Here is a 27,437-nt window from a genome sequence, read left to right as displayed (position 1 = left end):
TATATTTAACATAAAGTAAATTTGCGGTAATAAATTAACGGGAGTAGAAATTGATTTCCTTACAAATTTTGAAATAAAAATACCTAAATAAAGAATCCATGTGTAAAACACAATCAATAAAAGACAAAATTTGAATAAATTAAAATATTCTTAAAAATAATATTTTGATCTCCAGATGAATTGAAAACAAAAATATATAAATAAATAGTCTATAAGTTGTAATTAGAAAGTATTTAAATTTAACATTGAAAAATAGTAATCTGATTTCCCTATGTTTTAAGAAATACATAAATAAAAAAAAAATCAGCATATTGGTATAAGTAAAGTTATTAAGTCATCTTTTTTACTCCCAAGTGCTAAAAACTAGCACATGATATAGATCAAGATTGTAATGGTTTAGCGAACTTTACGATCAGTTCGCTAGGTTTCTTGTGGTGGAACCTGCTCATCCGGGTTCAAGTCATCGACTTGGCACGGGTGCTCGCACTTTCCTGGATTTATTTCAGAATTTAATGACGCTATGCTTTCAGTGGTAGGCGACGTCCCCATCAACAGCGAGACGTCAGTGGTGACATCGTTAATCTCAAGATCTGTCGGCTTAATCCTTCGAAGGTGCTCATAGGGGTAGGGTTTACGTACGAGTGTTCATAGAGGTGAGTGTGCATACATGTTGTGGACGTCTTCGTAGGTGCACATAGGGGTAGGGTTTGCGTATGTGTGTTCGTAGGGGTGAGTGTGTGTGAGTGTTGTGGGCGTCTGCGTTGTACTGTGTAATTCTAAAAAAGATTGTTTTGGTTTATATCTACCAAAAAATAAAAAACAGTACAAATTCAAATATAGAAAGTGACCATGATATATATAGAATTTAAATATAGCATTACAAAATGACTTTTTCATGTAGACAAGCAAACTATAACTAAGTGATAAAATGCATGCATAAGAGCTATATTAGCATGCCATCACTATATTTGGCATGTTCATAAAAATCATTGATGCGCTTCAAATTCCCACGTCGCTCCTTCTCCCATTGTGTTGTAAGCGTCACCATCTCAAATTGCTCTTTTGTCGTAGCCTTAAGATCATTGATTCATTTTTTTCATTTGTTTATGTCCCAAAAGTTTAGCACCAACATCGATATCGGTGAAGGCAAACAAGTAGATAGTATAATGATCGTAGCTCAAATTTAACGTGTTTCGTAGTGATTGTGATGACCAAGGAGAATAAAACAAGTTCGATCAGTCAAGATTATGATAAAAGCATAAAAACATATCTTCTTTTGATACCTTACAAGCTATTGATCAAACAAAATTCCTTGGTGCACATGTTTAACAAGTTCGCAAGCAACACAGAGGGGTATTATTTGGATTTTTTTTCGAGAAGTTGGACACAAGTGGAAACAGTTATGATCATAGCATGGTTCATGCGGTGGAATGGCATAAGTAGTAGTCTAGAGATCACCAGCCCACTGGTGTTAGCGATGGATCCACAATTTTATTTTAGAATGCTTACGTCAATGAATGTTGATGTGATGATGGGGCCGACCAACTAATCACCCTGTTCGCTTGAGCTACTTTTCAGCTATGGAACAATGTTTTTCTCTTACAATATTTTAGCATAAGCATCAGCATAAGCCAAATTTCAACATAAACGTCAATGAATGTTTGAGGCAATATATTGCCTCTAGCAGACATGAATAGCATTATGGTGAATTCGGTAATGGTTTATGGTAAAAAAAAGGTAAACGTGGATTTGTAAGTAGGAATAAGGTATTAGATTATTAGGATCTTATAAATTTGCAAGAGGGACAGAGAATAAGAATTAAGAAATGTTGTGACAGTGATTCTGTTAAGCTCAACAAAGAACTGAAAGTCACCTAGATTTGCATCAGTAAAAATTACAGTCATGGGATATGATTGTAGAAAGTAAGCCAAAGAATTGGTGACAAACAGTATAAATTTTATGCAAGTGGACGTAGTTACTATGAAGCATCAAAAGAAAAAATACTTCTTCTGAAAAGTTACTTCAAAACTTAATAATTAATAATAGACTAGTATCGTGCCCGTGCGTTGCTACAGAACAACTAAACTTTTATTCTAAAAATACACGGATCACATGATAAGATAACAATACTGTGGAATTAAATATTAACGTTAAACTGACATTTAATCCAAAAAGCAAAGTTCGTGAAAAAAACAAATGAAAATTATAAACTTCTAATTCCTTTACACCATACATTAACCATGGAAACTTCATAAAATAAATGAGATCTAAAAAAACAGAAACATAAATTGACATTGAGAACACCCACCCGTCGTAGAGGGAATCCGTTGTTGTTTAATGCGAGAAACACAAAACCATGTTCCTTGGGATGATCAAACATGCACCATATCGATGACACCATGGGGTCATGCACGCCGCTGACACCAATGAAGACCCACTTGTAGAATACGTCCATGCTTATTTGGTAATTAAATAATTAATTATATCATAGCTGATAAACAATTGTAGTTAATTGAATTGATTCATCAGTAGCGGAAGATGAACATTAGATAAAATGCTAGTGCAAAGTGCTTCAATTAGGGGAACAGAAATTAAGTGAAAATTGTTTATTGCAATCAAACAAGAAAACATCTGTTTTATTGATATGGCAAAACATCATGAAGCTGTAGATAGTTCACTGAGTGTCATTTTATCAATAGAAAAGTTCAGCTTGCCTCACTTCACTACCTTCTCTCATTTCCTGCAACGGTAAGATGCAGTCTAGAGAATCATTCATGAGTTCTTGCCAGAAAACATTAAAGCACTGAATGGCACTGGAAAAAATCAGTTAACATATAGTACTCCTATATCCTTATATTATGGTGCTAAAAAATCAGAACAGCAACTGCATTGGCTGGATTATGATAGTAAGTTAGTAGTAAAATTAGTAATCTCTAAACTGCAAACCCTCCTTAAAAAACTGCAGTCCCATGTCCAAGGATCGGACAAAGAGCTGTTACTAACAGCTCCGAATGTTCCAAAGGTGCTCACCCAGATAAAACAACAAGCACCTTTGCGTGCACAATAAACTAAAATCCTATTAGAACAAACCATGTCTAGCAAATATATTTTTTCCATAAGCTGAATTGTTGCCTTGCAGCAACCTTGCTACATGCTAGCTTCACAATACCAAATTTTATAGCAGATCTAAGCACATACAGGTACAAGTTTCGAGAAGCATGGTTGAACAATTGTGAGCTGTAAATATGTGTTGTTCGTCCTATGTGCGTGCAAGAATCAACAAATCAATAGATGAAACCTCTTTTTTTTGCAAACATGAATATATGTTGAGATTGACTCTGATATAATTAACATGATGCTTAATTCTAAATTTAAACAACTGTCTGGAAAATTGTCTCTTTCATGATATAGATACGTTCATACCTGATTTAGGCAACGTGTTTCAATATTGCAGAAAATATGACCTTGTTCGTCACTTTGAATCTTTTATCCTGTCAAAGTACCAGTGTCACCTTAGTCATATACATGTATCACAATTCTTGTCATATATCTAAAGAAGCGTATACAAATTATAGCCCAATTCCATGTGTTAGTTGAATTTGATAGCTGGTTTTGTAGTTCACTAAAACAAATATTTTAAAAATCATGTCCTTTTTTCATTTTGGGTGTATGGGTATGTACATTAGCAGATTTACTCACAAACACAAACCATTCCAAAGAATACAAGCTTTGAACATATTGCAATATCAAAAATTGGGAAATCAGTAAATAAATTCGCCAATATAAAAATACATTGCAATGATCAAGTTGCAGCTTTATTATCATCAGACAACCACCAGAGTAACTTCAATTCTTAGTTTTAGATTATAGGAAATGATGAATATTTCAACTTTCAAGGGACATGATGTATACCTCAGGTCTCAGTTTCAAGTCTTAGTCTGATCTCTTACAGCCAGTGCTCACGAAACACTCCTTGCATGGGAGAAAGCTTGCTTATGTGGTTCCTGCAATATTGAACACCTAGTAGTTATCCCAACAATGATCTTAATGGGTAAAAGACCTATCCAACCAAAGTCTTCGCTATCAAGTCGCAACAAAATCTCCAACAAAGAAATGTATACCAAAGTCTGGACGGCGGTGCGAGGACGCGGGCTTGTGGCGGCGGCGTGGCCTGACGGCACTGGACGACACATTTTCTGCTGTGCTGAGGGATCCGGAAGGAAGGAGCGCGTGATTGACGTTCCTTTTTTTCCATACCTGGGAAGAAAGGAGCGCGTTGGAAGTTTTTTTCGCACGTAAAGCGGCAGACCGACGTAGCGATGCTTTTGTCTCACGAAGATAGTGTCCTTGTTTTACTCTTTTTAGTTGTGAGAGATGTACCCAAAATTTAATCACTCGTCTACTGAGGTCAGCACAAACTACACATAATAGTATTGGCCAGACATGACTGTTATTTATATGCGTCAAAATTTAAACAATAAATATTTATTCACTGCAGTAGAAAAGTAAAGTTGACAAAAAGTGTATGGATTGTTCGGCTAACCTAGAGTGGCAATGTCGTGGATGAAGAAATATTAGAACCCTTAATCATGTTGCTGCTACATCACCACTGTTGCGTCGTCGTCGTAGTTGGCACTACAGGACAGGGCCAACTCTATATTGCATTAACAACCAATAGCTCAGAGAGTTTAATCCAGATAATGTGATAACGTCCATCTAGTGCAAGCAAGAATCCACTCAGGGATGCAAATATAGCTCTGCAATATAAGCTCTGAAGGTCTGAATTATTAGACTCATGCCGCTGGTCCAATATAAGATCTGAAGCTCTGAATTATTAGATTCAGAAATGTGCATCAGTTGAAAAAACAAAAGACAAATCAAAACACTAGACATGGGGCTGGATGTTCCATATTGTGGTGTCGAAGGAGCGGGGCTAGATGTTCATCGAAATCTAGGGCGACTTCAATGGTTTCGATGCCACTGACTTTCTTGTCTTCCATTTCTATACTGTTGTGCACCGCTGGCTCCACGGCCTGCTCTAGGATCAGTGCGACAAAGAGGAGAAGCAATTGATTGCTAAAAGGTGCATGCAGACTTCTCAAATAAAATCACTAACTCATTTGCCAGCAATCATTATCGGCCAATTTTTGAACCATACGGTTTCTGGCACAGTAACTTTTCAATAATTTTACAAAATATTATCATCCCTGAAAAGATACAAAATGTCTATCCAAATTTCCATCCCATGTTAAAGTTAATGGCTTCAAGAGAACTGTCTATCAAAATCTCGAGAATAATGGTTGGTACCTTATTCAGGAGAGAAAATGCAGTCCGTACAGGATAGTGATCATCCATGAATGCCACCGCACAAAGCCCATCCTATTATGGGAGTAGAACTTGTATTCTGAAATGAAAAGAGAATGCAGATCAAAACAACATGCGGGGATACAGTAAAAAATGTATTCCAAATCTGTAAAGCAAACAGGGTCAGCCATAATGTTATGATCGCTTAGCTACTACAAGATGCGATGCAAGTGCAAATGGTTCAAGGATTCATCGAATTTTATTGAGATGATGAACAGTGGGCCTAAACACAAATTCAGCAATAAGATCAGTTGCAACATTAGATGCGTTAACAGACATCACTACTTTCCCCACACGCAGCACAAACAATCTCACTACTCGCAACGACCATCAAACCACCAGTGGATCTGTAGCCGAAGGTTGCCCATGGACAAATTAGTATGAACCTCGGATCTCCTCACGTGATCTGAAACCGATCAGATATGGGGAGGTTACCTTCGTACTGGACGGACTACCGCTGGCCTGGCCTGGCGTGCTAAGCGACGTTACTGGTGACGAAGACGATGAACGCGCTGGGAGATCCCGCGGCTACAAAGGCCCGTTGCTTTGGTACCTCGGAGGTCAACGAACGTCACAGTACCGGGGAGGCGCGCCGTGCGACGGACCAGCAGGGTGTCGTGGGCATGGATGGTTGGCGGCGCAAATCAAGATGCAAGAGCGGCGCCGGCGTCCACGTCGATGTAATGCAGTAGCGGCGTCAGCATCGCACTGGAGGAGACCGAGTGAGGCGAGGAACGTCGCGTGGCCTCCGCAGTCGGGATGCCGCACCGGCTCCGTTGCTGGCCGGGAAGGTGGCCTCAGGGCTTGCGCGGGCGGCGGCGGGCAGTGCGCAGGGTGGTCGCGGGTACGCGGGCGACGCGCAGGGCGGTCGCAGGCGGCGGAGGCGCGCTGCGACGCTGCAGGGGGCGCGAGGGGTGCGGGGCTGCGGGATTGCAGGATTGTGACGAGCGAGGTTTCCTCCCTCCTTTTTCACAAGCGAGGGGCATAGGCGAGAGGGATGGGGGATCGCGGGAGGCAGGAAGGTGAGGCGAAGTTTTTATCGCACCAAAACGGTATCTCCTCTTTAGTTGTGGGAGATATGAAAAAAAGCTACCTGTCATGGCGTCATCTTGCTAGTTTGGTATCCCCAATCGTCACGCTGAAGAATCTCTCCTATTGCTGCTCCCAAACCTTCACACCGGCAGTGACGGCAGAGCCAGGCGGCGGCCGGGGACTCTTGCCTTGCCTGGCCTGCCCTGTGCCATCTGGACATGGTCCCGGTCCACGAGGCATCCACCTATATAAACCCACGCGCCACCAGTCCACGCTCTCTCTCACAGTTGCCTCCCCTGCACGGCCCCGCCCCTCCCTGTCCCTGCTTCCCCTCCCGCTCCCGGCTCCCGCAACTGGTGGCCGCCGTTCCGGCCCCGCCCGACCCTCCCCATCCCCTCCCTCACCTCTCCGGCCCTCGCCTCCCGCTCCTCCTGCAGTCCCGCATCCTTCGCCGCCTTCTCATCGCTTCCAAAATCGCAAAGCCGGATTGTTACTCGCATCGCGCGCGGGGACATGGACCCGGACGACGAGCCGTCGGCGCAGCGGAAAGCCGTCGACTTGCACCAGTCGAGCGACACGGAGCCTGCCTCCGCGCCCGCGTGCACCCGTCGCGCCGCGCCACGTGTGCTCAGCTACGGTGACGATCCTGTCGCCGCCGCCTCCGCCTCGGCGCAGCGCTGCGCGTCGTTCCCGCAGCGCCACGGCCACGGCCACGGCCAGGCGGCGCTCGCCACCGCGGCCTCCTTCGCCGCCTGGGTCGACGGCGGCTCGGCGTCGGCGTCGGCGGTGGCGGCGGCACTGGAGCGGGCCATGTCGTAGTACGGCGGCGCGGGCGGCGCGCTGCCGGAGTTCGTCGGCGCCGGCGGGGGCGAGGGCATCTTCCGCGTGCCGCTCCGCGCGGCGATGCACCCGGCCCGCCCGCACCCGCTGCGGGAGACGCAGGTGGGCGCCTTCCTGCGGACACTGGCGTGCGACCCGCGGCGGCGGCAGCTGTGGACGGGCGCCGAGTCCGGGGTCCGGGTGTGGGGTCTCCACGAGGCGTTCCGCGGGTGGCGACCGAGCGCCGGGCCGCAGCGCCGCGGCGACGAGGAGGCCGCGCCGTTCAGGGAGTCCGTGCCGGTCCCGCCCGCGCTCTGCGCCGCGGTCGATGGCGCCAACGGGATGGTGTGGACGGGGCATAGGGACGGCAGGATCAGGGCGTGGCGCATGGACCACGCCGCGCCCTCGCCCGCCGGAGACCCCGCCGGCACTGCGCCCATGTCCAAGGAGGCCCTCTCGTGGCAGGCGTACAGCCGCACGCCGGTGCTCGCCATCGTCGTCACGTCGTATGGTAACAAGCTTTGCTTGCTCGATCATCTCGTTGTTTTGTGCTCTGTTGACTGTTTCTAGCAATTAGACAATGTGCCAGAAGGTGTGCTGGGAATCCGGAATGTTTGGTTTTTTTATTACTGGCTGATTTCACATGACTGAATTGTGATAGCTTAGTAATAAACCCCCTGTTCGCCTGAGCTTATTCAGGCCATGTTTAGATTGCAAAAAATTTCAACCCGATGAATAGTAGCACTTTCGTCTTATTTGGTAAATATTGTCCAATCGTGGACCAACTAAGCTCAAAAGATTCATCTCGTGATTTCCAACTAAACTGTGCAATTAGTTATTTTTTTACCTACATTTAATACTCCATGCAAGCGGCTAAAAATTGATGTGATGGAGAGAGAGTGAAAAAACTTGGAATTTGGAGGTGATCTAAACAAGGCCTCAGAACTACTTTTCAGTCATGGAACAACGTTTTCCTCTCTCAGCATTTCAGCATAAGCATCAGCATAAGTCAAATTTCAGCATAAGTGAACAGGGTTCTGGGACCTCTAGTAGTCAGTATTTGATGACGAGAATTTTGAATCCCAAATTAGAATATTATCATGCCACCGTTAAATCTTAGCTATATATGTTAAGTACTTTATGTCCAAGTTTTGTTGTTTTGTATGAGGTGGGGACAGCTACAAATAGAGTAGGGACTAGCTACAAGTTATTCTGGAATGGCGTCATTCCCTTGTCTTCCTTAGGTGAATACGCATGGATTTAGCGCATTTGGCGTCTCTTTCTAGCTGGAGAAGTTTTGTTGGGTAGAGTTAGCCTTTGTGGTGTCTTTTCATACAGAAATGGAATTAGCCTGTGGAACCTTTATAACTACCATAATCCTTGAGTACTAATTTGCAAAATTCAATTCGTTCCTTGTTGTTGAGATGCTCAGTGATGTTATCCTTATCCATAATCTATATGATTCTTGAGATCAACAACTCTGTACTCTCGATCCAAAGTTCAAAACCTAGTCTCCCAGCTTCATTGGGATACTTTCATTTTGCCTTCTGTCAATGTCTGAATCACTAGATCTTTATTGTTTGAGTCTATTCATCTCTGATGTTTTATAGTTCATGTGTTAACATAGATTCTGATTTAGAAGGGCTAAAAGGTATCCAAATTTATTGTTTCATTTAATCTCTTGGAAACCGGTGAAATTTGGTCAGGATCGGAAGGGGGTGTCATAAAGGCATGGCCTTGGGACGCCATTGCTAAGTCCCTCTCATTTACATCAGGAGAAAATCATATGGCTGCCTCGCTGGTTGAAAAATCATATATTGACCTTAGGAACAATGCTACAGTTGGTAACATGTGCTCTTTGCCTGCTGCTGATGTGAAACACATGCTTGCAGATCGCTGCAGAGCAAAAGTTTGGAGTCTAACTAGCATGACATTTGCTCTTTGGTATGCTTTGATAAATATAGATATATTTAACAGTCTCAAATTCACCGGCACTTATTTTTATATATATTTTATACAGGGATGCTAAGACTAGGGAGCTTTTAATGTTAGATTGATCTCCCAACCAATAAGCCCAACGGCCTATTGGGCCTTGGTCACGCGCCCTGATCGGGGGCGTCCAACCCTACATGGTTGGTGGGCCCCCGTCGCACTGCGCTATATAAAGAGGTGGGGGGCCGGCGGCTCAAAGCACGAGGTTCGCCGTGAGCTGCAAACCCCACCGACAAACCCTAGACCGATCTAAGAGGGCGCGCAGCCAGCGACGGGAAGCTCCGCTGACTTCGCCGTCGTCACTGCTACGCCATCTGTCTGCACTGCATCGACGTCCGTGCAACCTCTACTCCACCCGTCGCTGCCCGTGTGCTGCCTCCATCAACGAACCAGCGATGGCCAGCTCAACCGCGACTTCATCTGAAGGCTCAGGTTCATCACCAGCACCTCTCTACCCTATCTCCCTCTCGGTGTAGTGTTCTAGGTCTAGATGTGCATGTGCTTTACGGATCCAAGTGTTCATCCGCCTAGATCTACCCTAGTCGATCCACAGAACATTAACAATGGTATCAGAGACAGGTTTAGGTATAGATCTTGGATTCTAGGGTTTTGATCTAGAACGGGTACCGATTAGAAAAGGAAAAGATGAAGAGATCCAGTGCGGATCTAGAAAGTAGAAAGGGCTTCGGCCAACAAAGGGTTCGATTGAACCCTAAACTCGATCCCTTCGGATCTGAGAAAAGATGATGGTTCGGGAAAAGTGAAGAACCGAACATCCAAACCCTAGATCGGGTTTTGGGATAGAGATGAAAACTGGAAACCGAATTAAACCCGAAGGTGATTCGGGGAAAAAGAAAAACAGTGCCGTCCCTAACCCTAACCCTAACCCTAATGGGGAAATCGTGCAAAATCCGAAATCCGAATCAAAGAAACCGAAAGGGGAAAGAAGGGGAAGAGGGTGGCTTGGCTCACCTCGCCGTCGAGCACGCCGGCGCGCGGGGAAAAGAAAGGGCCGGTCGGGGGTGAACTGCTCGCCGGAACGGCCACTAGGGCGCCGCGGCCAGGCCGCTCGACGGCGGCGCGCTCACCCGCTGGGGAGCGCGCACGCCGGTGAGGGGGCCGGAGACAGCGCCGGGCTCGCTGCTCGCTCTCGTCGTCTAAGCTTCTCGCTCGGTGTCTGCTGCGGCGGGACTGAGTGGAGAGGAGAGAGCAGTGAGGCGAAGAGAGAGAGAGCGCGAAGGCCGAATGGCGCTAGGTCAAGGGTGCCGCGACGGTCGCCGGGGTTTTGATCCTACGATGCGCGCGGGCAGCCGTCGGATGGAGACGGACGGCCACGAGCGAGTGGGCCAAGTCGCGGCCCAGGCGGGCGCGCGGACGCGCGGGACATTGCCGGCCTAGGCCCAGGTTGCGGCCTGGGTGCGACCTGTGCGCGCGAAAAGAAAAGGGCCGAGCCGTTTTCTGCGGTTTTGGGCCAAAACAGAGAAGATTGAGTCTGGTTTTTGCATTTTCTTTTTCCAGAAAATTGAAAAATGGAAATTGGCTCAAAAGAAATAGAAAAAGTAATTTTCCCTGTGGGTAAAACTCATCAAATTGAATATTTTTCCGCTGCGTATTTAAAGATGCAATTTTGATTATTAAATTCGAACCAACGGGAGAATTTAATTTTTGAAAATGAATATGTTTTGAGTTGATTATGATATTGTTATTTTCTGACCAACGTTGTTAATAGCAATATTATAATTTTAATGATTATGCATTATTCCTATTTCTGCCCAACGGTGATGTAGATTTAATGTATAAAATAATTGTATGTTTTAATTTTGACCAACGTTAAACTAAGGCATGCAATTATTGTTGTTATTTGTGTTCTCACACTATTTGAATTGTGTTTTCAGGAGGATACACCTTGATGAGTTGTATCAAAGAGATCCCCACTCTAAAAGGTGATAACTATATTGAGTGGAAGAAAAAGATAGACCTGGCTTTCATCCTCGCTGAGGTGGACTGGGTTGTCACCACACCGTGCCCTAGAGAACCTATGGCACCGATGAGGGAGACAGATGAGACTGATGCTGCATGGCAGAACAGAGAGCGGGATTTTGCTCCCGTAAAGATGTCCTATGACCTTGAGCATAGGAAATGGGTCACTGCCAACAAGAAGTGTTTGGTAGTGATAAAGAACACGATTGAGCCTGCTATTGTGGGCTCAATTCCAGACTGTGACACGGTCACAAAGTACCTAGATAGAATAAAGAGTCAGTTCACTGGCTCTTCAAAGACATATGCAACCCAGCTGATCAAGCAGCTGGTTACAGAAAGGTACTCTGGTGGCGGCAGTGGCATTAGAGAGCACATACTGAGAATGAGCAATCTGGCATCTAAGCTCAAACCAATGGATTTGGCACTCAAGGATGAGTTTCTTATTCATTTGATTTTTGCTTCTTTGCCCAAAGAATTTGACACCTTTGTTGTTAATTACAACATACAGCCTGAAAAATGGGATTTAGAAAAGCTCATAGCCATGTGTGTGCAGGAGGAGGAAAGAATAAAAGTTTCACAAGGTGGTTCTGTCAACTACCTAAAAGATAAGAAAAAGAACTATAATAACAGTTCTTCCTCCAAGTCATCTGGAAAGGGTCCCATGCAACAGTCTCAGAACAACCAATTCCCAGTGGCTAAAGATCAGTGTCTCCACTGTAAGAAGACAGGACATTATAAGAAGAATTGTCCTGATTTCCTAAAGATGATAATGAAAAATAAAGGTAAGAACATTATTACGTTCGTAAATGAATCCTTATATGTAAAGTTTTCAAAATCTACTTGGTGGATTGATTCAGGTGCAACTATTCATATTGCTAATTCATTACAAGGATTCCGTTCGATGAGAACTTTGCAAAGAAGCGAAAGTTTCATTAAAGTCGCAAATGGAGTACAAGCAGATGTTGAGGCCGTTGGCGATCTTCCGCTAGAGCTTACTGATGGCTTCGTACTTTTTCTTAGAGATGTTCTTTATGTACCTTCTTTGCAAAGAAACTTGATTAGTGTATCAAAGTTGGACCATGATGGTTATGATTGCCATTTTGGAAATGGCAAATGTCAGGTATTGTTTAATAATAAATGTGTTGGTCTTGCCTTCCGACAAGACGAGCTTTATTTGTTATCACTTCGTGAAAATGTGAATTCCGTATGTGATGTGAATGAGAATGTATCCTCATCGAACAATGGAAACAGAAAACGAAAGAGAGCTCACGATGCGTTGTCGAAATTATGGCACTGTCGTTTAGGCCATATTTCGAGGGGGAGAATAGAAAGACTAGTTAAGAATGATATTCTTCCTCCATTAGAGCTCTCAGAGTTAGAATAATGTAGAGATTGCATAAAAAGAAAGTATGTAAAGAAAATTAAGAAAGATGCCAAACGAAGCGTAGGAATTCTACAGATTATTCACACAGACATATGTGGTCCTTTTCCTGTGAAAAGCGTGGATGGTTATGATTCATTCATAACATTCACAGACGATTACTCTCGCTTTGGCTATATTTATCCAATTAAAGAAAGAACAGAAGCGTTGGATAAATTCAAAATATTTAAAGCAGAAGTTGAAAATAAGCATGATTTAAAGATTAAGATAGTCAGGTCTGACCGTGGGGGAGAGTACTACGGTCGGCATACCCCATATGGACAAGTTCCTGGACCTTTTGCAAGGTTCTTACAGGAGAATGGTATAGTCGCCCAGTATTCAACACCGGACGAACCTCAGCAGAATGGAGTAGCTGAAAGGTGTAACCGTACCCTGATAGATATGGTGCGTAGTATGATAAGTTACTCCACTTTATCGATGAGTCTGTGGATGGAGGCGTTAAAAACCGCCATTCATATTCTCAATAGAGTACCAAGTAAGTCAGTGCCCAAAACACTGTATGAGTTGTGGATAGGAAGAGTACCCTCACTTAACCACTTGCGTGTGTGGGGGAGCCCTGCTGAGGCTAAAGTTTTTAACCCAAACATTGGGAAGCTAGATCCCAAAACAGTGAGTTGCCATTTCATTGGCTATCCAGAAAAGTCAAAAGGTTTTCGTTTCTACTGTCCTAACAGACATACAAAGTTTATGGAAACAAGACACGCTGTCTTCCTAGAGGATGAAATGATTAGGGGGAGCATGGTAGCTCGAGAAATTGACCTTGAAGAGAAGCGGGTGTATGCACCCACTCCGATCATTCATGAGCCATTTTTCTCACTACCTGCTGTTGCTGCACCAACAGTACAAGACACTGTGGTGCCAGCACCTGTTGTTATCCCACCTGTGGCAACAATGAACGATGATGAGGAACATGTGCCTCAGGATCCTATAGAACCTATTGCCACATATGAGGGGGAGCAACAACAGCCTCAAACAGAAAATGTGCCAATTGAGGAGGCCCTTAGAAGGTCGCAAAGAGTTAGAAAATCAGCTATTCCTGCTGATTATGAAGTGTACAACACTGAAGAATTTCAAATGGAGGATGATCCCACCTCATTTGAAGAAGCCATGAAAAGTGATCATTCATCAAAGTGGCTTGAGGCCATGGAAGATGAGATGAGATCAATGAATGCAAATAAAGTTTGGGATTTGGAGATAATTCCTAAAGGAGCCAAAACAGTAGGCTGTAAATGGGTCTACAAAACAAAACTTGACTCTCAAGGGAATATAGAGAGATATAAAGCCCGACTTGTGGCAAAAGGCTTTACACAAAGAGAAGGGATTGATTACAATGAGACATTTTCTCCAGTCTCATGTAAGGATTCCTTTAGAATCATAATGGCATTAGTGGCACATTACGATTTAGAATTACATCAGATGGATGTAAAGACGGCATTTCTCAACGGAGACTTAGAAGAAAATGTTTACATGGCACAACCGAAAGGTTTTGTCATGGAAGGAAAAGAACGTTTGGGATGCCGCCTAAAGAAATCCATTTATGGATTAAAACAAGCTTCAAGACAGTGGTACTTGAAGTTTGATCAGACAATAAAGAATTTTGGGTTTAAAGATAATGTTGAGGACAATTGTGTCTACACAAAGTTTAAGAATAGGAAGTTTATCTTCCTTGTCCTGTATGTGGATGATATCTTACTTGCTAGTAGTGATGTCAATCTACTACTGGAAACAAAGAAGTTTTTGTCCTCAAAATTTGATATGAAAGATCTTGGTGAAGCTTCGTTCGTTCTAGGGATCGAGATTCACCGAGATAGAAGTAAAGGGGTATTAGGACTGTCACAAAAGGCATACATAGAAAAAGTCTTAAAGAAATTCAGTATGCACAAATGTAGTCCCTCACCTGCTCCTATAGTCAAGGGCGATAAATATGGGGATTTTCAATGCCCTAGGAACCAATATGAGATCGATCAAATGAAAGTGGTTCCATATGCTTCAGCTGTCGGAAGCTTACAATATGCTCAAGTGTGTACACGCCCTGACTTAGCATTTGTTACCGGGTTACTTGGCAGATTCCAGAGCAATCCTGGAATAGAACACTGAAAATTGGTAAAGAAAGTTTTGCGTTATTTGCAAGGAACGAAAAGCCTCATGATGACGTATAGAAGATCTGATTCACTCCATATAGTGGGATATTCAGATTCTGATTATGCGGGAGATAATAGAAAATCCACGTCTGGATATGTGTTCACTCTCGCAGGGGGAGCTATTTCATGGAAAAGCTCAAAGCAAACCGTCACTACATCGTCCACAATGTATGCCGAGTTTGTAGCGTGTTATGAGGCAACGGGGCAGGTGAACTGGCTAAAGAAGTTCATACCCAGTTTGAAGGTGGTTGACGGCATCAATAGACCACTGAAGTTATACTGCGATAATAATCCAGTAGTACAGTATGCTCACAACAATAGGTCAAGTGGTGCTGCCAAACACATTGACATAAAGTATTATGTTGTGAAGGATAAAGTCCGGGATCAAATGATAAGTCTTGAGCATATAAGTACCGAAAAGATGCTCGCGGATCCGCTTACAAAAGGCTTACCACCCAACGTGTTCAGAGAATATGTAGTCGGCATGGGTTTAAGGGAAAGCCTATGATTCCTGGACTATAAAGGGCCCAAAAGTTAAAGTAACTATTTCAGATCAGAGACGTGCATTGTAGCTGTTAAATCTATCGGCGATTGACCGTGACGATAAGACATGCTCTATGCATCATCTGTGAAGAAATGAGTAAGGATTAAAGGATTGAAGTTTAAAGTTTAAAGATAAAAGTAATAGTGAGATCAAGGGGGAGAATGTTAGATTGATCTCCCAACTAATAAGCCCAACGGCCTATTGGGCCTTGGTCACGCGCCCTGATCGGGGGCGTCCAACCCTACATGGTTGGTGGGCCCCCGTCGCACTGCGCTATATAAAGAGGTGGGGGGCCGGCGGCTCAAAGCACGAGGTTCGCCGTGAGCTGCAAACCCCACCGACAAACCCTAGACCGATCTAAGAGGACGTGCAGCCAGCGACGGGAAGCTCCGCTGACTTCGCCGTCGTCACTGCTATGCCATCTGTCTGCACTGCATCGACGTCCGTGCAACCTCTACTCCACCCGTCGCTGCCCGTGTGCTGCCTCCATCAACGAACCAGCGATGGCCAGCTCAACCGCGACTTCATCTGAAGGCTCTGGTTCATCACCAGCACCTCTCTACCCTATCTCCCTCTCGGTGTAGTGTTCTAGGTCTAGATGTGCATGTGCTTTACGGATCCAAGTGTTCATCCGCCTAGATCTACCCTAGTCGATCCACAGAACATTAACATTTAAAAGTATTTGGCATCGATGGCCAAGTCGACTTAGCTCGGCCAGAGGCCCCAGTAATGCCAGAACAGTTCATAGAGGAAGAGATTAAAGTAAAACCCACAAAAAAGGAGAAACCGCAAGGTTCTTTCAGTTTTTTTCAGAAATCTAGGAATGCCTTGATGGGCGCAGCTGATGCTGTACGCAGAGTTGCAACAAAAGGGACATTGGTGGAAGACAATCGGCGAACCGAAGCAGTTGCTCAAGCAATGAATGGGACAATTTGGTCTGGTTGCACAGATGGTTCAATTATTGTGTGGGATGGAAATGGGAATAGATTGCAAGAATTTCATTATCATAGTTCTTCTGTTCAATGCATAAAGACACTTGGAGAAAGTGTTTGGGTGGGCTATGCAAGTGGCACTATTCAAGTTATGGATGTTGAAGGTAACCTTCTGGCAGGATGGATTGGTCATAGGTGTCCAGTCATAAACATGGCAATCGGTGGCTCTTACATATTTTCTTTGGCACATCATGGTGGTATTCGAGGATGGCCTCTAAGTTCCCCTAGCCCTCTCGATGATATTCTACACTATGAATTGGCTAGCAGGGAGCTGTCATATACAAGGCTAGAGAACCTTAAAATACTGGTTGGGACTTGGAATGTTGCACAAGAGAAAGCTTCTCCTGAAGCACTAAGGTCATGGTTGGGTGGTGCATTTTTTGATGTTGGGTTAGTGGTGGTAGGTTTGCAAGAGGTCGAGATGGGTGCTGGAGTTCTTGCCATGGCAGCAGCCAAAGAAAGTGTAAGATACTTTGCCTCACCTTAATATTATTTCTTTCTTGCCAAGTGGGAAGGTAGCATTCAATTTGGCTAATAGTGTCAGAACAGGAAGAAGAAAAATCTGGTTAAGAATTTTGAATTGGAGATATTTAAAGAATAAGTTCACATAGTTTCTGACAATCTTCCTATTGTCTCTACTCCACCCGTTTCATGATTTAAGGAAGATTTTCCTATAGGCTTGTTCCAAATATGTGACCTCTTGAAAAATCAAGGGAGTATTCGATGAATTATCCACCTACTACCACTAATTGACAACATTGTTTCTTTTTCTTGAACAATATTATGAAATTGAGGGAACATTTGTAAATCTTCATGTTTGGTTTTTCCCTTCCCCAGACCCGGCTCATGTGGGAGCCTCCGGCATTGGGTCTGCCCTTTTTTTTAATGTTTGTGGTCCTGAAGCACCCAATCATTTAGGTTTTATTGTGCAAAAATGCAATGTAAATACACCCTAATTCTTGTACTGTGTCTCCACCTTGTTACCATTTGCTCTCCATCCCGAGTTAAAGTTTTCAATGTTGTAGCTTATAGGAAGGGATATCCTCTGACTCCTGTTCACAATTAACAGATTCTTCTATTACTTAAAACTTGGGAAGTTAATGTATTTTGTTCTCGTATTAATTATAGATCCATTTTTAGAAAGTATCCATTTTACCCCTGATAACTGAAAGGGAGTGAACACTAATAAGTTTATATTTTCCCTACTCATTACTGTATTATGATCTTTCTCCTGCTGCTTTCAGTTTAATCCAGAAATGTCAACATCACCAGCTATCGTCACCTACTATTTTGTGCTCTTTTGATTATTGTTCTATAAGGTGATTATTTGATTCAATATATCTGTCTTATGGCCTTAGGTAGGGCTTGAGGGCAGTGCCAATGGGCAGTGGTGGATAGACAGTATTGGCAAAACACTTGATGAGGGGATATCCTTCCACAGAGTTGGTTCAAGGCAGTTGGCAGGATTACTTATTGCTGCATGGTACTGACTAATCATGAATCATTCTTAATAACACATTGTAAATTTCTGTTCACATGATTATTACAGTTTGCGCTTAAATACTTTTCTCATCTCATATTTCCACATTCTACGTCATGATTATCTGAAGGGCAAGTGATGACCTTAAGCCACATGTTGGTGATGTTGATGCTGCTGCAGTACCATGTGGCTTTAGGCGTGCTATTGGCAACAAGGTAAGCGATTGTCAAGGCAACTTCACTTTCTTGTTTCTGATGAAGGTACCAGGTACCATGTGTCTGATCTGTGTCTTACCACTAGGCATCCCCTAGCTCTCTTCTGCACAATATAAAATAAAAGAAAATGTTTGCAGAAAAAGGAAAAGAGAAACTGGCAATCTGCATGGTATTTATTAGAGTTAATGCATAAATGCAAATATAGAATCTGTAAACTTATTAAAATGTGCTGTTCTTTTTGTGGCTGTACCATGAAGAAGCAATGTGTCCGCCTGTGTTAGAACAAAAGAATTCTACTGACGGCTAAGTTTGAAAGGTTCTAACTTCAGTAATCCGCAGATAAACTCTTGAAACTATATATTTGAATTCAATAGTTGATAATTAGCTTTTCATGCCTGTCAAAGTTGTGCTCCAAATTTCCTTTGCCATTCCACACTATAACTATAAATGACAGCTGATGCTTCTTTCAGGGTGGTGTCGGATTAAGAATAAGAGTCTTTGATCGCAGGATATGTTTTGTAAACAATCATTTTGCTGCACATCAAGAAAATGTTAGCCGCCGTAATGCTGATTTCGACCACATTTATCGGACAATGACTTTCAACAAACCTCATGGATCTACAGGTATGTTGTTGTCAAATGCGTCTTGGAAGTACTATTGTTTACTAACATTGCTATACATGACACCTATAACACATTTTCTTTGTTGTTGTACTACAGCTTCTGCTACATCTGTCCAATTGCACAAAGCAGTGAGTGTATGTGATCATCAAACTGTGTTCACAACAATAATTGGCTAGTTTTCCTCCTGGGAATGATATTGTTTATGTGTGCATACTGTAATAATGGCAGGCTAATGAAAATCAAGCCGATGAAGATAGGCCTGAGCTGGCAGAAGCTGATATGGTTGTCTTTCTTGGTGATTTCAACTACCGACTTAATGGCATCACCTATGATGAAGCAAGGGATATAGTCTCTCAGAGGAGCTTTGATTGGCTTAGGGAAAGCGATCAACTTCGAGCGGAAATGAAGGCAGGAAATGTGTTTCAAGGAATGTGTGAAGGTCCAATCAAATTTCCTCCGACCTACAAATTCCAAAGACACCAATTGGGTCTCTCAGGTACTGTATTTGATGCTTATAGTGTTAGTTGATCTCCACCAATAGGCCCAACGGTCTATTGGGCCCTTATCTCTGCTCCCTGATCGGGGGAGCCCAACCCTAATCCGGTTGGTGGGCCCCTGTCGCACAGCACACATAAAAGGAAGGTGGGGGTGAGGGCTCGGACTACGAGGTTCATCGGAGCCGCCACCCACTCAACAGAGAAACCCTAAAACCGATCTAAAGTAGCGCTGGAAGCGATGGGATGTGCGCCACCACCACTGCCGTCGCCTATGCAAGTTCTCCAACGCCCCACTGTATCGCCACCTCGCCTCCTCACCACCACGCCGAGCACTGGCGTCCGCAAGGCTGCATCCAGGGCGGCATCGGCGTCCACGCTGCCGCTGCGGTGAAGCTCCGCAAGGTCGAGGAGCCTAACTACGGATCTACGGGTTAAACACAGAGGTACCAATCCTACGATCCTAACAATGGTACCAGAGCCAGTTGCCTCTGTGTAATCTTAACCCTAACCGGGTAAAAGCAAAGAAAAGAGTGACCGGGGTGGCGGACATCACGGTCCCCAACCGAACCCTAACCCTAACTCGCATGGAGAAAGGAAAAAGGGGAAAGTCATTCGGATGAACTCCAAAAGAGAAAAGAAATCAAAGAAAGAAAGGAAAACAGAAAAGAAAGAAGAAAAGAAACAGGGGTCGGCACACGAACCCTAACCCTAGATCGGGTACGGGAAAAGTGGACACGGTTTCCACAAAGAACCCTAGCAGTTCGTCAGCCTAGGGTGTAGATCTAGGGTTTCAGATTGAAAAACAAAGAAAATGTCCGATCCAGATTGGATCGGGACGGAACTCGAACCCTAACCCTACAAGAGAAAGAGGACGGTCATGAGGCTACCTACCTGGAGCCTGGCCATCCTGTCACTGCCGTCGACCAAATCTATGGCCGACGAGAGAGAAACAGAGCCGCTGGGCTGGGTAGCCTGGCGCGCGCGAACAACAGGGCACCGTCGCGAGACTACTCGACGGCGGCGTGCTTCGCAACTGGGCGAGCACGCACGCCGGTGAGGAGCTCCACGGCGGCACCATCTCGTCTTCCTCCTTCGGTCACCGTAGGTGGCCGCCGCTCGTCCGCCGCAGCGCGTGAGAGTAGGAAGAGGAGAAAGAGAAAGAGAGAGGCCAGGGGAGCCGCGGGCGCGAACCCCTCGTCGCCACCGGTCGATGGCCACCGCGGCCGCGGCCACCGCCGTCGCTGCGTGCTGAGTTGCGCTGAGAAAAGAGCGGCGACAGAGAGAGAACAAAGAGAGAGAGCGGCGAGGAAAATGGATTAGGGTTTTCTGAGGAACCCGGCCGCGGCGGGTTTTTGACCTCCCAAAACGCACAGGCGAGCCGTCGATCAGATCGAACGGCTGCAAATGATCGGGCCGACCCGCGGCCCAGGCGGGCGAGCGCACCGGCGCGGCTTTGCCGGCCCAGGCCTAGGTTGCGGCCTGGGTGCGGCAGCGCGCGCAAAGAATAGCTGGGCCGGGCTGGTTTTGCTGGCCGGGCCAAAAGTACAGTGATCAATTTGAGTCATTTTTCTTTCGTTTTTCATTTTCCAGTAAAGGTTTATTTACTGGGAAATTGAAAATGCAAATTGGCTCAAAAGAAAATAAAGAAAAGATATTGTTTCCTATGGGTAAAATTCAAGAAATTGACTATATGTTCCGCTGCTAAAGAAAAGGTATATTCTCCAGTGATTTTGAATCAATGTGATATTTAACTAGAGAAAAAGAAAGTTTTCCAGTAATGTTTATTTCCTAGAAATTGATTAATGGATTAAAGAAAATAGAAAAAGCATTTTTTTCATGTGGATAAAATTCAAGGAAAAGAGAGTTTTTCCACAGCCAAAGAAATTGTTTATTCTCCAGTTAATTTGTACCAACGTGATATTTAATTGGAGAAAAAGAAAGTTTTTCCGCTGCTAAAGAAATTGTTGATTCTCCAGTTATTTTGAACCAATATGGTATTTAATTAGAGAAAAAGAGATTTGTCATGGATTATGATGTTGTTATTTTCTAACCACCGTTGTTAATAACAATATCGTAATTTTAATGATTTATGCATTAATTCTACTTCTGCCCAACGGTGATGTATGTATAAGAACAGATGTTAATTTTAATGATTTATGCATTGATTCTACTTCTGCCCAACGGTGATGTAGAATTAGTGTGTAAGAACAGTTGTGAAAGTTAAAGATTTATACATTAATTCTATTTCTGCCCAACGGTGATGCAGAATTAGTGTATAAGAATAATTGTATGTTTTGATTTTGACCAACGTTGGAATCAAGGTATGCAAATGCTGTTATTTTTATGTTAAGAAAAGTTTTGACCTAGTTTTCATCTTGTCTAAGGTGGACTGGGTAGTCACCTCAGCGTGTTCCACTGAGATTGTGGCACCGGTGAGGGAGACAAAAAGAGAATGAAGCCACTTGGGCAACTAAAGAAAGGGATTTTGAATCTCAAAAGATATCCTATGGCTTTTGAGCATAGGAAGTGGATCACTGCAAACAAGAAATGTTTGGCTGTGATAAAGAACATGATTAAACCTGCAATTGTGGGCTCAATCCTAGAATGTGACACGGTCAACGAGTACCTCGATAGAACAAAGAGTCAGTTCACTGACACTACAAAGACATATGCTACTCAGCTGATAAAGTAGCTGGTAACAGAGTGTTACTCTGGAAATGGTGGCATAAGAGAGCTCACGATGCGTTGTCGAAATTATGGCACTATCGTTCATGCCATATTTCGAGGGGGAGAATGGAAAGATAAGTTAAGAATGATATTCTTCCTCCATTAGAGCTCTCAGTTTTGGAACAATGTAGAGAATGCATAAAAGGAAAGTATGTAAAAGAATTAAGAAAAGATGACAAACGAAGCGTATGAATTCTACAGATTATTCACACAGACATCTGTGGTCAGTTTCCTATAAAGAGTGTGGATGGTAATAATTCGTTCATAATATTCACAGATGATTACTCCCATTATGTCTATATTTATCCAATCAAAGAAAGAACAAAAGCATTGAATAAATTTAAGATATTAAAGATTAAGATAGTCAGGTCTGACCGTGGGAGAGTACTACGGTCGGCATATCCTAAAAGAATGGTATAGTAGCCCAGTATTCTATACTGGGTGAACCTCAGCAGAATAGAGTAGCTAAAAGAATCAATCATACCCTGATGGATATGGTGGGCAGTATGATGAGTTACTCCACCTTACAGTTGAGCCTGTGGATGGAGGCGTTAAAAAACCTCATTCATATTCTCAAAAGAGTACCAAGTAAATCGGTGCCCAAAACACCGTATGAGTTGTGGACAGAAAGTGTACCCTCACTAAACCACTTGCGTGTGTGTGGGGGAGCCCTGCTGAGGCTAAAGTATTTAACCCAAACATTGGGAAGTTAGATCCCAAAATAGTAAGGTACCATTTCATTGGCAACACAGAAAAGTCAAAAGGTTTTCATTTTCCACTGTTCAGAGAGATATATAAAGTTTGTGAAAACGAGACACGCTATTTTCCTAGAGGATGAAAAGATGAGGGGGAGCATGGTAGCTCGAGAAATTGTCCTTGAAGTGGAGCGGGTGTATGCGTCCACTCCAATGATTCATGAGCCATTTTTCTCACTACCTGCTATAGCTACACTGACAGTGCTAGATACTGTGGTGCCAACACCTGTTGTTATCCCACCTATGGCAACAATGAATGATGATGATGAACCTGTTCCTTAGGATCCTATAGAACCTATTGCCACACATGAGGGGGAGCAACAACAGCCTCAAACAACAGTTGTGCCAAATATGGAGGCCCCTAGAAGGTCTCAAAGAGTTAGAAAATCAGTTATTTCTGCTGATTATGAAGTGTATAACACTAAGGAATTTCAAATGGAGGATGATCCCACCTCATTTGAAGAAGCCATGAGAAGTAATCATTCATCAAAGTGGCTTGAGGCCATGGAAGATGAAATGAAATCGATGAATGTCAATAAAGTTTGGGATTTAGAAATAATTCCTAAAGGAGTCAAAACAGTAGGCTATAAATGGGTCTACAGAACAAAACTTGGCTCTCAAAGGAATATAGAGAAATATAAAGCGCGACTTGTGGCAAAAGGCTATATGCAAAGAGAAGTGATTGATTACAATGAGACCTTTTCTCCAGTCTCATGTAAAGTTTCCTTCAGAATCATAATGGCATTAGTGGCACATTACAATTGAAAATTACATCAGATGGATGTAAAGACGGCATTTCTCAACGGAGACTTGGAGGAAAATGTTTACATGGCACAACCGAAAGGTTTTGTCATGGAAGGAAAAGAACGAATGTGATGCCGCCTAAAGAAATCCATTTATAGATTAAAGCAAGCTTCAAGACGGTGGTACTTAAAGTTTGATCAGTCAATAAAGAATTTTGGGTTTTAAAGAGAATGTAGAGGACAATTGTGTCTATGCAAAGTTTAAGAATGGGAAATTTATCTTTCTTGTCCTATATGTAGATGATATCTTACTTGCTAGTAGTGATGTCAGTCTACTACTGGAGACAAAGAAATTTGATATGAAAGATCTTGGCGAAGCCTTGTTCGTTCTAGGGATCGAGATTCACCAAGATAGAAGAAAAGGGTATAAGGACTGTCACAAAAGACATACATGGAAAAGATCTTAAAGAAATTCACTATGCACAAATGTAGTCCCTCACCTGCTCCTATAGTCAAGGGCGACAGATATGGGGATTTTAAATGCCCCAGGAACCAATATGAGCTCAATCGATAAAGTGAAAGTGGTTCCATATGCTTCAGCTGTCGAAAGCTTGCAACATGCTCAAGTATGTACGCGCCCTGACTTGGCATTTGTTACCGGGTTTTACTTGGCAGATTCCAGAGCAATTCTGGAATAAAACACTGAAATTAGTAAAGAAAGTCTTGCATTATTTACAAGGAACGAAAGGCCTCATGATGACATATAGAAGATCTGATTCACTCCATATGGTGGGATATTCAGATTCTAATTATGCGAGAGTGAATGCATATCCAGACGTGGATTTTCTATCATCTTGCAAAGGGGAGCTATTTAATGGAAAAGCTCAATGCGAACCATTAGTACATCGTCCACAATGTATGACAGTTTGTAGCGTGTTATGAGGCAACGGGCAGGTGAACTAACTAACGAAGTTCATACCCGGTTTGAAGGTGGTTGACGACATCTATAGACCACTGAAGTAATACTACGATTATAATCTGGCAGTACAGTATGCTCACAACATAAGTCAAGTGGTGCTGCCAAACACATTGACATAGAGTATTATGTTGTGAAAGATAAAGTCCGGGATCAAGTCATAAGTCTTGAGCATATAAGAACAGAAAGGATGCTCGCGGATCCGCTTACAAAAGGCTTACCACCCAACATGTTCAGAGGACATGGTGTTCAGAGAACATGTAGCTAGCTTGGGTTTAAGGGAAAGCCTAAAATATTCCTGGACAAAAGAAGGCCCAAAGATAAGTATCTATTTCAGAACAGAGTAGTGAGTTGTAGCTGTTAAGTCTATCGGCAATGGACCGTGACGATGAGACATGCTCTATGAGCTAATCTGTAATGGAATGAACAAAAGCAAATGATATGAAAGTGAAAATGGAATGAGATCAAGGGGGAGAATGTTAGTTGATCTCCACCAATAGGCCCAACGGCCTATTGGGCCCTTATCTCTGCTCTCTGATCGGGGGAGCCCAACCCTAATCTGGTTGGTGGGCCCCTGTCGCACAGCACACATAAAAGGAAGGTGGGGGTGAGGACTCGGACTACGAGGTTCATCGGAGCCTCCACCCACTCAACAGAGAAACCCTAAAACCGATCTAAAGTAGTGCTGGAAGCGATGGGATGTGCGCCACCACCACTGCCGTCGCCTATGCAAGTTCTCCGACGCCCCACTGTATCGCCACCTCGCCTCCTCACCACCACGCCGAGCACTGGCGTCCGCGAGGCTGCATCCAGGGCGGCATCGGCGTCCACGCTGCCGCTGAGGTGAAGCTCCGCAAGGTCGAGGAGCCTAACTACGGATCTACGGGTTAAACACAGAGGTACCAATCCTACGATCCTAACATATAGTACTTGCCTGTTATATATGTCCATCTTTTGTTACATGGACAGTTCCAATTCATTTTTTCATGGTTTATTCGTACCACCTGCTTTAGATATGAGTTTGTTCCATCATCTCCATGCAGGGTATGATTCAGGCGAGAAGAAGAGAATACCTGCTTGGTGCGATAGAATACTATATCGAGATAGCCGTTCAGTATCAATAGCTGAATGCTCATTAGAGTGTCCTGTTGTTGCTGCAATTACAGCGTAAGATTTCACAGAGCCAAGCGTTTTTGTATTTTGATCATTTTTTTGTGTGTTGAGGAAGAGAACTACGAGTTATGTGATCCTTCTTTTGTATAACTATTCCTTGCAGAATTAATTTGTTGTTTTTTGCTCTTTGATAGGTACGAAGCTTGCATGGATGTCATAGATAGTGATCATAAACCTGTGAGATGTACATTTAGCGTTGATATTGCAAGAGTAGATGAGCTGATAAGAAGGCAAGAGTTTGGAAAAATAATCGAATCTAACAAAAAAGTATGCTCTTTGCTTCGAGAGTTGCATTTTGTTCCAGACACTATCGTAAGCACAAACAACATTATATTGGAAAATCAAGAAGATGTTATCCTTCAAATAACTAATAATAGTGAAACTAGTAAGGCTGCTTTTGAAATCCTGTGTGAAGGCCAATCAATCAGAAAGCAAGATGGAACTAAATCTGAGCTGCTCCTAAGGGCATCCTTTGGCTTTCCACTTTGGCTTGAGGTAGAGTTACTCTTTTTTTAATCTATATGTACACTGCTATTGTTCTTTTTTGTATACTTTGTCGCCCTATTAGATCTCATTTGCTATATCATACTTACTACTTAGATATTGTATGCCATAGCTTCAGCTGAATGGCATTTTGGCAGGAACCCCTATAGTTGAAGCCTATATTAGGTTCCCACAACATTTTGCTTGCAGGGTGCTTGTCCTGCTTTCATGAGAAAGTAAAACATACTCCTCTATTCGATAGCTCTTCCAGATGGATAATGTGACCCCCTTATTCGTTGGGTGTGTTCTGATCATAATTTTGCTTGTAGGAAATTATCGTGTTCATTTGTCATTTAGCTCCAAACGCCGAGCGTAGGTTTTTTGAAACAAAAATGCCAAGCATAGTTAATGTAGCTGTTCTGTATGCTAGAAACATAAAACTTGGAGAACCGTGGAACTTGTTTTCCAATTGTGTGACATATTTTTCTAGCAGATACTCTCTTTGGGAACTATTTCTTTCTGGTTTCCTAATTGTGAGAAGCAAAATCTGATCAATCGCAAATTATAATGACTTGTACCAAAACTGTTAATCAATTATCAAGATGCTGAATTTGGTTCTATCGGTAGCTTTTTATATAGCCGTTTTGCAGAGATATATTATTGGGCAAAGACATACGAACTTATGACAAGTCTGTAATCAGTCATTCCATATTCTTTGTATTGCATACTTCAAGGATTCCCCCCTTTTCTGTATTTATACTCTGCAATGTTAAATAGGTCCAACCATCAATCGGTCTCATCGAACCAGGAGAAACAATGGAAGTTGCTGTGCATCATGAAGACTTCTTCACACAAGAAGAATTTGTCGACGGAGTACAGCAAAACTGGTGGTGTGAAGCCACCAGAGATCTGGAGGTTGTTCTTTCGGTGAATGTCACAGGCAGCTCCTCGACTGAGGCCGTCACACACAGGATCACTGTCCGGCATTGCTGCCCGGTGCCTTCAGCTCCCCCGCCCGTTAACCCACACTCTATTACTGAATCACCAAGTGATGCTGAGTCAGGTTCCAAGAATAACCAGTTGAATCACTTGCTACGTTCTGATTTTGCAAAATTTGGCAGCTCAGAGGTGCATGACTTGTGCGGTGTGCGAAAGCGAAGCTTGTAAAAGCGAGTTTAGTTTCTTTTTGCTTGGTGTTGTAGTTCTCCTGTCCGAGTGTTTAGCCGGTGGAGTCTTAGATTTCTTGCCTAAGCTGGGGGAAAAGTGGCTCTGCTCTTCATCCTGTTCTGTACATATGCGTCCCTGATCTCTCACGTCTCACCGTTCTTTGCATATCAAATCAAAAAGGGGGAAAAAAGGGAGAAAGAAGAGGGTGTGCAGTTGTTGCAATTACCTGTAGTTAAAATTTTAAGTTAACCTTTTTTACCTTCTTAAGTAGTAGATGTGGCATTGAAATCAT

General features: G+C 43.4%; 1 pseudogene; it reads left to right on the top strand.

Annotated features, from left to right (window-relative positions):
* The first annotated feature begins 6,909 nt into the window (after positions 1 to 6,909).
* LOC136500171 (type II inositol polyphosphate 5-phosphatase 15-like) lies at positions 6,910 to 27,145 on the top strand (annotated as a pseudogene).
* The last annotated feature ends 292 nt before the right edge of the window (positions 27,146 to 27,437 follow it).

Source organism: Miscanthus floridulus, chromosome 13, assembly GCF_019320115.1.
Source record: "Miscanthus floridulus cultivar M001 chromosome 13, ASM1932011v1, whole genome shotgun sequence".
NCBI classification, from domain to species: domain Eukaryota; kingdom Viridiplantae; phylum Streptophyta; class Magnoliopsida; order Poales; family Poaceae; genus Miscanthus; species Miscanthus floridulus.
This window is presented reverse-complemented; position numbering and strand designations above follow the sequence as displayed.